This window comes from Delphinapterus leucas, chromosome 1 (genome assembly GCF_059928025.1).
Source record: "Delphinapterus leucas isolate spDelLeu-1000000601 "Yukka" chromosome 1, BTC_Dleu_Yukka2, whole genome shotgun sequence".
NCBI classification, from domain to species: domain Eukaryota; kingdom Metazoa; phylum Chordata; class Mammalia; order Artiodactyla; family Monodontidae; genus Delphinapterus; species Delphinapterus leucas.
In genome coordinates this window covers 56,798,911-56,811,280 of record NC_143129.1, presented here as the reverse complement: position 1 = coordinate 56,811,280, position 12,370 = coordinate 56,798,911, and the positions used below count along the sequence as shown (strand labels likewise).

Genomic DNA, 12,370 nt, shown 5'->3' with positions numbered 1-12,370 from the left:
TAAGCACTCGAAAGTTACCTTGGTCACCTTTATCCATTGACCATGAAAGAGATCCCCCACCCCTACCCCGGCAATCACACATCCACAAAAGCAGGTGTGCAGAGAACTATAAGACAGTCAGTGTATCTGGCTTCAAAGATAAGTAGGTCAATTATCTTGGAAAGATAGTGTAATTAGGACTTTTGTGTTTGGGAGTTGAAAAATAAAAGTTTCCTGACTTGTTGAGTTATGGATCACCCTTGTGAGAAAAAAGGCTCTGGGCCACAAATGGTGAACATTTCAATCCACATTGACTAAGGTGACCAAACATCCTGTTACCAAGTCCAAGCTCATACTGCTTGCTGTGTGACAGGCCCACAGATCAAGAGACGAGTCGTTGGAGCAAGGATTAGCGACTTTATTTGGAAAGCTGGCAGACCGAGAAGATGGTGGACTCGTGTTCCAAAGAACCATCTTGCCTGAGTCAGAATTCAGGGTTCTTTTATACTAAAAGGGAAGGGAGTAAAGTCAAACATTTTCTGGTTCTGGTCAGCCTCCAGAGGGGATGTGTTCATTTCTTCCTGCTTGCAGTCATTCACAGGTGGGCCTGGTCAGGATGATTCCTGTGAGCTAAACAAAGGTATTTTAGCTTAATATTTATTACCTGGAAGGCAGGGTTCCCAGAGATGGGCCATTTTGTATAATTTAAGCTTATAGGCAGCATCCCTTTAGTGATTAACTTGTAATAGAATATGAAGGTTCTTCCCTATTACAGTCCCAGATGGTCTGAGACAGGGGATCGTTTCCTAGGACAAGAAACTTTCATTGTTAAAACCAGGAAAGTCCCAGGCAAACCAGGAAAAGTCGATCATCCTAACTGATACAGTGCTCTTGTGGTGCCTGGTCTATGAGGTAATGGGTCTGAGAAAAACGCACACCAATGAAACCCCTTTGAAAATCAACCTTAGATGAGCTTATCACTGAATGAAAAGGACCATCCTCCCTCAAGGTTCTATCATGGCCTGTGCTGAGATCAGGGTCAGAAGGGTACCAGTATCTTCTGTCAGTAGAGTTAGACCAGTGGTCAGTAGCATCACTGTGAAACAATAGGAACAGTAGACTGGTCCACTTTAGGGACTGCCCACTTGGATATTGTATTAGTTAACACCAGCTGTTTCCTTAGTCAGTCGTTCTCAAACTTCAGTGTGCATCAGGATCAACTGGAGGCTGGCTGGGCCCCATCTCCGGAGTTCTGATCTGGGTAAGAGACTGAAAATTTGGATTTCTAACAAGTTGCCAGGTGACACTGACACTGCTGGTCTGGGGCCATATTTTGAGAGCCGCTTAATCTAAATATTAGGTGAGTCGGCAAAATCTCAGTAGTTTAGCATACTCTTCATTCACCCAACAGTCCAAAGTGTGTGTTTCTGTTTAGGTGGTTCTCTTAGGCAGCTCTCCTCTGAATGGTGACTCAAGTACCCAAGTTCCTCCGTGTGGTTCTGCCACCTTCAATATTGTGTTCCCAAGGTTGCTCTGGGGATCATTACCTTCCAGTGATCAGAAGTGGGGGATAGGGGACAAGCATGAAGGATCACTCCTGGGAAGCTTTTTGTTTGTTTGTTTTTTGTTTGTTTTTGGCCATGCTGCATGGCTGGCGGGATCTTAGTTCCCCGACCAGGGATTGAACCTGGGCCCCGACCAGGGATTGAACCTGGGCCCTGGCAGTGAAAGCACCGAGCTCTAGCCACTGGACCGCCAGGGAATTCCCCAATCCTGGGAAGTTTTTATGGACCCGGCCTAGAAGTTACTATATTTTTCAGACAAATGGGCACACCTAACTGCAAGAAAGACTAGGAACTGTTGTCAAACTATGTGCCCAGGAAGAAGAGAACGTGGGTTTGGTCTCTGCCACAGTCTTCTCTCCTGGCCATCAAATATCCATTTCATCCCTTTTTACCATATACAGAACACAATCCTCTTTCTGCACCAAGGGAAACAACTCAAAGTCTCTTCCAGTCATTACATCAAGCTCAAAATCCAGGATCTCTGGGTGACACAGTATTTTCCACTAGGTCTGGGTATAGCTCCTCATGGTCTGATGACTTTAGAATTAGGAAAACAAGTTTTTTGTAAATTGTCCTCTCCCATCCCCTACATTCAATGGCAGAGCTAGGACATACTATCCACAGTAAAACAAACAAACAAACAAACAAACCCCCATTCAGGAACAAGAAGAACAGGAGTTAACACACAGTTGCCAGTCCTTTGCAATTGTGAAAACCAGCTGCGCAGGCACTGTGAAGACCTCTGTCTTGGGGTGGAAGAATTTCCTTGATTAGACCATGGTCCTGCTCTTTGGGAAGAATTTCTGTTCCCAGTTTTCTCTGCAGTCCCTGGCTCCATCTTCTAAGAGCCTCTTCCTTTTCCATTATCCTTCATGGCCACATCTGAAGACAATGTCAGAGAGCGCATCACCTTTGGGGGCTTTCACAGTGTGCTCCCTGCCCACGCAGATGTGGAGGCTTGAGAGCTGTTTTAAAATTTCCTGGACAGGCAAAAGCTTTATAGACTAGGCTTGTGGGTTCTTTATCAATACAATTCCAAGTTCCAGAACTTGGCTCTTCTGATCTATTTGCTTTGAGACTCAGGTGCCAGTAACTACTCCCAAAGTTATTTACTAGACCTAGGGTTGCCAGATAAAATATTGGGTATCCTGTATTTTTATTTGCTAAATCTAGATCCACTTCTCTGTGTCATCTTAATTCTTTGCTTCTTTACCTCATGATTTGCTCTTTCACCTAAAAAGTGGTTACCTTAAGTGCTGGCAGAGAACAAAACATCCGTAATTGCCTAATTACCACACAGCTGTCATTTTGTTTACTTAGTAGTCTTGATGAGCCTTTTTCTCTCAAGGCTTTTTTTTTTATCTTATCCCTTAATATTTGCAATCTAGAAGCCATAGGATTTCCCAGCCCTATAAAGCTCATGATCTCTGGGTTTTCCTCATCCTCTTTGATCTCTGCCTGAATTGAGTCCAGCTCAATTCTAGCCTACACTCATCTCTTTCAAGAATAACTTGCTGAGAGCAGAAAGTTAAAACTCAAATACACTAGCATTCAAACTCTTTCCAACCACTTCCCTAGAGCAGGGATTCTTGACCTAAGGATTTGTAACCTGGATGGGGTATTAAGTCAAGTTGTCTGGAAGCAGACACTGAAATGAGGATTCATGTGCAAGTGATTTATTAAGGATTAACCAGGAATGAGGGAAAAACAGAATAATGATAGGATGCAATTTTAGGCAAAGTTCCAACCTCAGCTAGATCCAACAGGGGAACTCTGGAGCATATGTTATACCTCAGAGCAAAGAAGCTGGGTTGTCATACATCCTCACCAGTCACTTACTGGCCATGGCTGCCCTCTGGACTTAAATACCCATGAATTTCCAAATTTCTACATCTGTAGACAAAGGGCTCCCGTAGCCCAAGGACAGTGCTCTGAAATGTCTCAGGTGAAAGCTGGTAAAGCAAAGGTAATAGAAACTGTGGGATTAGCAGATGGAACCCCTACAAAGGATCTGAGGAGATCAGGCAGAGAACCAACAGTGTTCTCCAACCAACATGGAAAACAAATTACATCTTTATTTTCACTAACCGCAACTGAAAGTTAACATTTCCTTTATTTAGTTATGAATGTAGGCAACAAATCACAGTAGTATTAGCAGCTCCTGTGAATTATGTCCCAGGTTTATTCATATAATATTATAGTTGTTGTATACATGTTGTAACATACCTCAAGATACTGTTTACACTCATATAATCATTACTACTTTGAAATTATGATAGTCCCAAGATTTGCAGTTGGCAGGCTGGAGACCCAGGAGAGCTGATGGTAGAGTTCTAGTCTGAGTCTGGAGGCCTGAGACCCAGGAGAGCCAATGATGTAAGTTTTAGTCCAAGTCTGAGCCTCAAGACAGAATACCGGTGTCCCAGCTTGAAGACAGTCAGGCAAAGAGTGAATGAATTCTCCCTTACTCAGCATTTTTATTCTATTCAGGCCTGCAGTGGATTGGATGAGGCCCACCTACATTGGGGAGGGCAATCTGCTTTGCTTGTCTACTAATTCAAATACTAATCTCATCCAGAAACACACTCACAGACACACCAGGAATGTTTGACCAAATACTTGGGCACCTAGTGCCCAGTCAAGTTAACACATAAAATTAACTATCACACATTCCTAGATCTTGTTATTTAATGGATTAATAAAGATGCATATATGTTACTGTATCACACCTTTGCTTTTTTTTTTTTTTTTTTTTTTTTTTTTGCGGTACACAGGCCTCTCACTGTTGTGGCCTCTCCCGTTGCGGAGCACAGGCTCCAGACGCGCAGGCCCAGCGGCCATGGCTCACGGGCCCAGCCGCTCCGCGGCATGTGGGATCCTCCCGAACCGGGGCACGAACCCGTGTCCCCTGCATCGGCAGGCAGACTCTCAACCACAGCGCCACCAGGGAAGCCCCAACATCTTTGCTTTTTAAAAGTATTTTCCTAAGCATTTGTCAGTACAGTTGGTTTTCTGGTACACATTTTATTTCATACATTTAAAAATATTACTTTGAAATGGGGTCTGTCAGCTTCACCAAACTGCCATAGGGGTACATGGTACCAAAACGAAAAAAGGAAAGGAAGGAAGGAAGGGAAAAAAGAAAGAGAAGAGATGAAAAGATTAACCTCTCTGCCCTAGAATTACAAATGCGTTTAGGCACACAGTCATCCTTCTAAGTTATTTCAAGTGACGTCTTATCAAATCTTTTTTTAGCACATAATATGCATCTCCATTTTTCTAAGTTTGGATATCTGTTTCCTTACTTCCCACTGCTGATCCACTAAGCTAATGTCACAGATTTTAAGGTTTTGTATATGTTAGCTGCAGAGCTCTATGAATGAGATTTTGCCCTTTTAAAAGAGACCACAGAGAAATCCATTCTCCTTTCTGCTATGTGAAGACACAGCAAAAAGATGGCCATCTATGAACTCGGAAGCAGGGCCTCACCAGGCACAGAATCTGCCAGCACCTTGATCTTGGACTTCCCAGCCTCCAGAGCTGTGAGAAATAAATTTCTGTTGTTTATAAGCCACTCGGTGTATGGTATTCTGTTACAGCAGCTGAACAGACTAAGATAACAGCACTCCATCCATTTCAAGATACAAATGTCCTGTATTGGTTAAGGTAAGACTATCTGCTATAATAAATTAATGCTCAATCTCAGTGGTTTAACAATAAAAATAACATTTAATGCAGTGTTCATGGGTCATGGCACCTGACTGTCCTGGGTGATTCTCCTGGGCATCTCCCAGTGATGATGTAGGTACCCAGAATCCCTCCATCTTGTGGCCCCATCATCTTTACCAGATGGATTCCCCATCCAGCTGGAAAGAAAAAGAGAAAGGAGGATTGTGCTTGAGAGGTTTTAATGGCTAGAACTCAGTGACATGATCCCACCTAACTGCAAGAGAAGCTGGGAAATATAGTAGAGCTGTATGTCCAGAGAGAAGAAATGGTTGGTGTAGGATTGCCAGATAAAATATAGGACACCTAGTTAAATTTAAATTTCAGATAAACAACAAACAATTTTTTTAGTATAAGTTATGTTCCATATAATATTTGGGCATCTTGTATGTTTACATGCTAAATCTAACAATCCTAGCTTTGGTGACCAGCTGACAGTCTTTGTCACAGGCAGGATGTCAGACTGAACTTTTGAACTGCTTAAGGCCTTGAGTTAATTGAAAATTCAGGGGGAGGAAAGGAACCTGAAGAGACAGCAATTCTAGACTTCCTGATAAGTGGATTTGGGACTAGTGCAATTTATTTGGGAAGATGAAAAGGTGGGACAGTATTTGTATCATGTGTTCATGGAGACAATGTTACCAGGGGCCTTATCCAGGATATCTATGAATTCCCTTCTAGCACATACTTATAGTATGGACTAATTGAAACTCCCAAAGTGGGAAGTATTGAATATTTTTTAGACAATGGCTATGATGCTACAGACAGGCTAGGGCACATGGATGGATGAGATACTTAAAGTCCCTGCTAATGTGGTAGATAGAGACTAGAGTCTGTGGTGAGTCTGAGCTTGAAAGGATTCTAAACTATGCTTCAAAACCAGGCAGATATAGAGTGGTTGGCAGAATATGCAGGAGAGAGGACATGATGATATTTCTTCTTTGTGATCCGCATCCCTGGAGAGTTTTGTGTAATGTAGACATATAGAAGGTAGTTTATTAAGTTTCTAACTCAGACTCCAAAACTTTCTAAAAGATTACAGCACTCTTCCTGAAGCAAGGACTGTGGCGTCTTGGTGTTCAAGAAAACGCAAATTACCCCAAGCCTGGATAAGCCATCAGAGACATGCCTAACGCGTTATGTTGCAATAGTCTGTGGGAAAGGGCATTCAGCCTGTGATAGAAGTAATGATTTCCAGAATCTGAGGGTATTATCTGGAATGACCTTTCCACCCCCGGGAAAGAAAGAAATAAAATTTTAGGACAAATTGCTGAAGTCCTACAAAAGCAGCAGATATTAGAAGGGGACTAGATATCAATATAGTGTTCCAATGATGGTGCCCTAAAAGTTATTGATGACCCCGTGTAGAAAATATCTTTATAAATGTGGTGAAGTGTTTGTAGGTTCTTTTCTTTTGAATTTTATTTTATTTTATTTTATACAGCAGGTTCTTATTATCTATTTTATATGTATTAGTGTATATATGTCAATCCCAATCTCCCAAGTCATCCCACCACCATCACCCACCCCACCCCCAAGTGTTTGTAGGTTCTTAAAAGTATCTGGGGGACTTCCCTGGTGGCGCAGTGGTTAAAAATCCGCCTGCCAATGCAAGGGCACGTGGGTTCGAGCCCTGGTCCGGGAAGATCTCACATGCCACGGAGCAACTAAGCCCGTGCGCCACAACTACTGAAGGCTGTGAGCCACAACTACTGAGCCCACGTGCTGCAACTACTGAAGCCCATGCGCCTAGAGCCCGTGCTCCACAACAAGAGAAGCCACTGCAACGAGAAGCCCTCAAGCAGCAACGAAGACCCAGCTCTGCCAAAAATAAAACCAAAAAAAAAAAGTATCTGAGTGAAACAGTTTCTTCCATTTTTTAAAATTATGATTATATATGTTAAAACTCACTCTTTACTAACACTGTACACTAGTACATTTCTGTGAGTTTTGAGTCATTTAACTACCACCAAAATCAAGATATGGAACAGTTCTTCTATCTCCTAAAAAACTGCCCTCTTTGTAATCAACCCCTCCCCCAACCCCTGCCAGTCCCTGGCATCCACTGATGTGTTTTCTGTCCCTATGACCTCTGCCTTTTCTAGAATATCATATAAATGGAATCATATAGTATGTAACTTTGTGAGTCTGTCTTGTTTCACTTAGGATAATGCTTTTGAGATCCATCCATGTTGTTGCATGTATTAGGATTTAGGACCTTAAGACTTAAACAAACATTTTTTTGAGAATATAGAGAATCGTCAGATCTCTCTGGTCAAAAGTTTTAAGACTAGACTCAGAGAAAGGGGAAGCTCCAAATTCAAAACTATTAAGACATCATACACATTTAGGGGCTTTGCTCCAAAAACTTATCTCCAGTGGATGCCATAGAGAAATCAAGTTATCAGAGACATTGCTTTTACAGTACGTGGGCCTCTCACCGCTGTGGCCCCTCCCGCCGCGGAGCACAGGCTCCGGACGCACAGGCCCAGAGGCCATGGCTCACAGGCCCAGCTGCTCCGCGGCATGTGGGATCCTCCTGGACGGGGGCACGAACCCGCGTCCCCTGCATCGGCAGGCGGACTCTCAACCACTGCGCCACCAGGGAAGCCCGAGACATTGCTTTTAATGAAGGGCAGAGATATAGGCTAAAGCTGTGAAACTGCCTCCAAGATTTCTAGAATTAAGGAGGTTAATTCTGAAAGAGGAAAAGAAGACTTAATCCTTTTCAAAGAGCCATCAAGACCCACTCTAAGGTCCCTACAGTCAATTGGGAATGTTAGCAGCTCTGAGCTTTGTTTGGGATTAATCATCGAAGAGTCTTAAGGCCAGGAGGAACCGCCCAGCTATGTCCTTGCTTTTATTTGCTCGGGAAAAGATGGGTATTTATAGAAGGCTGCACAAAGGAGAACCATAAAAGCTAAGCAATGTTTTGGAGTTTTCAAGAAACAAAGGTGAACCCAGAGAAAAGAGGATCCCAAGGCTGATAGAAGCTCTTTCTCCTTTCATAGGTAGCAAAGGATCCAAGATGGAGAGAAGAGGCTGGAATGCCCACAAAACAACAGAAAATAGGCAGTATGGGGGCTGGCCACGTCCAAGCAAGACCATCGCCCACTTGGCTGCCTAAAAGGTAGTCACTGTCCATTCTTTGAATCCCATGGCAGGAACCAAGGAAAGTACAGGAAGGAGGGCCCATAAATACAAATAAAGAGCTATTTCTTCTCTTCTGTGGGGCCCAGGGACTTAAAAGATGGTCATAACTCTGAGGATGAAGGCTTGGCTGGAACTTCAGGCTAGAAAAACAATGTATCTTTCCGTTTGGAGCTAAATTTAGCAGTAATTTGCCCTGCTTCCAAAGAGGAAAAGAGAAAAATTAGCCAGAGCCTTGGGTCCATAAAGTAGCAAATACTTGAGCACATCCTGATTCTGGGTCCAGAACCAGATTATGGCCCATAAGGCAGCAGTGCATGTGGATAGAGGATATTGTTATGAACAAGTATCCTGCCAGTGCCTTGGCAGAAGCCAGAACAGAGGACCAGCCAGCACTCTGTAGAGGCCAGTTGCCATTTGCTATCAGCATTCCATTTCATGATAGTAGCAAGAAATTCTGTGCACTGGTTACCCTGGATTCTCCAAGCGTCCTAGACTACAAGGATCCAGTATTCACACTCTGAGGAAAAACTAGGGCATGAGTAAACCCCAAGCCTGGGGACTAGGGAAGTGGAGTCTCTGATTACATATATTTTTATAAAACCATGTCATACAGAGCTTTGTACCCCTCACAATGCTTTTTAAAATTCCCAATTTAATTAAATCTTTATTGAGTACCCATTACGTACAAAGCACTGTTGAGGAAGGTCAAGTTCACATTTTACTCCCCTTTACCTAGTAACTTGAAACACCATTTATATCAGTAATACACTTATGAAGAACTAATCACAATGATCTGTCCAACAAACCATTCCACAATTTCTTTAAGAATTATTCCAGGGAATTCCCTGGCTGTCCAGTGGTTAGGACTTGGCCCTTTCACTGCTATGGCCTGGGTTCGATCCCTGGTCAGGGAAATAAGACCCAGCAAGCCACAGGACCAGCCCCCCCAAAAAAAGAATTATTCAAAAACGATTTAATGAGATCCTATGTACTAAGTGGCAGGCATTGGACTAGGCTCAGGCTCAGAGGTAGAAAAGTGAACAGGTAGTCTTTTACCTCAAGTAATATGGTCTAATGGATATATAAATCATATAACCATTTTATTTATATTTACATATGTGAAATTTAGAGCCTTGATTGTAAGCATTGTAAACACTGGATTGGCTTTATAAAAGGGAAGAATGGGTATAGTAAGAATAATGAAATGTGTACGTTTAAAACCACACAGCATAGTGTCTGACACATAGTAGGTGCTCAGTAAATATTTATTCATTTGCCAAATGATTATATTTAAAGGTATTCTGGTAAAAAAGGTATTAGAGGGATGTGTGCTAGTTATTTATTTTTTTAGAAAAGGAAAGCACAAATTTCTACATGCTATGTTCTGTCTCTCACACTGAAGGGATTTACTTTATACTATCTCATTCTTGACCTGTAAAAAGGTTCTACATATCAGAAAGGGGAATTCTCATTTAGCTCTGCAATTATAGGGAAAATTTTTATAGAGGCAGTCCAGTCATACTGTTATAAAGGATTGGGCTGCTAGTTAAGGGTCTATGTGGTAAGATTGTTTTGAGAACTGTCTGTTCCAAAATACTCTGACCACAGATTTGCAAGCATCCTTGGAATCATTCCAGAAGAATCTTGACTTTGGGTAAGACTCTATTTCAAAAAGTTCCCAGAGTGTAATTCTATTAGAGAACACATTAATAAGTCCATACCTGTTAAAACATTAGCAGTGATTATTTCATTGGATCGATTTATAGGACAATTAAATATCTCTGACAGGTGAGTTTTGCTGTATATAAATTAAATCTCATTAAAACAGACAAAATTTCAACATAGAGAAATGACATCCGGACTTTTAGAGACATTCAGAAAATTATTAAGTACATTTCTTGAGCTAGGAAAAGAAAGAGCAATCTTAAGACAATAAATACCAGTATTACTCTGGGTTTATCTAATGCCTTTCCTCTGAGAAATGAATGTACATATTTCTTATTTTTATTATTCTGATTCATCAGCCTCTAAAGTAATCTATTTAAAAACATGTTGTTTAAACATAAGTCCTGAAGACATTATAAATTAACATCCAGAAGTATTCCAAATAAAATTCCACTGAATGGGGCACTAAAAAGAAAGTCCTGCTGGCATAACATAAATTCAGTTCTCTTGTATTTGAAGAACTCCTCTAAAAAGGTTTTCAGAGACATTGAATCCAAAATTTTGCATTCACCTTTTAGGCTAACTATAGTGAACTCTGTGCTTTATTACCTAATGAATTAACCTGCAGGCACCAGAACCATAATGCCAGAATAGTCTGTTCTCTACCAAGTGAGATTTCAGGGGTTCTGAAAACCTTCTCCACTAAAACAATGCTTTCTTGTCCTCTACCAATGTCAGTAACAGATAAGATTGGAGACCTCACATTTTTGTCACTCTTACGTAGAGTAGCACAGAGGTATAAGATCCAAATTGTTTTAGAAAATGCAATAAGTTGAGTTAAAACTCACATTAGAGGGCTTCCCTGGTGGCGCAGTGGTTGAGAGTCCGCCTGCCAATGCAGGTGACACGGGTTCGTGCCCCGGTCCTGGAAGATCCCACATGCCGCAGAGTGGCTGGGCCCGTGAGCCATGGCCGTTGAGCCTGCACGTCCAGAGCCTGTGCTCCACAACGGGAGAGGCCACAACAGTGAGAGGCCCACGTACCGCAAAAAAAATAAAAAACATAACAAAAAAACTCACATTAGAGTATGAAAGTCTGATATCATAATACATTTTTGACAAGGGGAAAGGTGGAGCCTGGGAAAGTAACATATTAGTCTGTGACTTTCCTGGTGAGAAATTTCACTGCTTTACAATCTCCATTGTGAAGTAGTACATACTAACCTTTATTTGTTTAATATTTACTTTCCAACTGCTTCAAGGTGTGTCCTAACCAAGTAGGCTAAGCTGACAGGTGGGGTAACATCAGAGGTCAGGACCCACATGTATATCTCATTTGACTCTAACTTCTACTTCGCATCTGCCTTTAGCTATCCAAATTCAGACATGGAAATATGTGTATAGTAGGTGGAGGAATTTCAGAAGAAAACCAGGCTTACTTTCAGGATAAGAGAGGAGATTTTACTGTTTTATCAAAAGGAGGGCCCTTGACACGGGGAGTGGGAAGGGTAAGCTGGGACGAAGTGAGAGAGTAGCATTGACATATATACACTACCAAATGTAAAATAGGTAGTTAGTGGGAAGCAGCTGCATAGCACAGGGAGATCAACTCAGTGCTTTGTGACCACCTAGAGGGGTGGGGTAGGGAGGGTGGGAGGGAGGTGCAAGAGGGAAGGGATATGGGGATATATGTATACATACAGCTGATTCACTTTGTTATAAAGCAGAAACTAACACAACATTGTAAAGCAATTATACTCCAATAAAGATGTTAAAAAAAAAAAAGGAGGGCTCTTGGTGACACCTGGAATATGTTCAGAAAATAAATGGGTTTATCTTGGTGTTGATCTCATTTATAATAAATTGCATAGGTCTCCTAGAAATTTTTTTAAAATGGAGCTCGTGACACAAGGATTTATAAGAAAGAAAGAATGAAAGAAAGAAAGAAAAGAAAAGTTTCAAAAAATTGGAAATTTGTCAAAAGTAATTGAACCATTAAGTACAAGATCGTTAAGCACAAAAATGCTTCTATATAGGACCTCCCTGATGGTCTAGTGGTTAAGACTCTGCGCTCCCAATGCAGGGGGCATGGGTTCGATCCCTGCTTGGGGAACTAAGATTCCCACATGCTGTGTGGCCTAAAAAAAAAAAAACTTATATACATTAAAAAAAAAAACTTACATTAAAATGTGAAACCTTTGGGGAAATGTTAACCTGGGTTTTTTAACTTGTACATAGTATTATAGAAAGCCCTTGGTTAAAAGTCAACAGTCATGGTAGTCA

At 41.6% G+C, this 12,370-nt stretch overlaps 1 long non-coding RNA gene across 1 annotated transcript in view; it reads right to left on the bottom strand.

Moving 5' to 3' along the window:
- Nucleotides 1-383: 383 nt before the first annotated feature.
- LOC111165689 (uncharacterized) overlaps nucleotides 384-12,370 on the bottom strand; it is a 38,218-nt gene continuing 26,231 nt past the window's right edge. Inside the window, exons 3-4 of the long non-coding RNA XR_002642435.2 lie at nucleotides 10,937-11,084; nucleotides 384-609 (exon numbers count right to left, since the gene is read on the bottom strand). This is a non-coding gene — a long non-coding RNA (uncharacterized LOC111165689). The remainder of the gene's footprint in view (nucleotides 610-10,936; nucleotides 11,085-12,370) is intronic.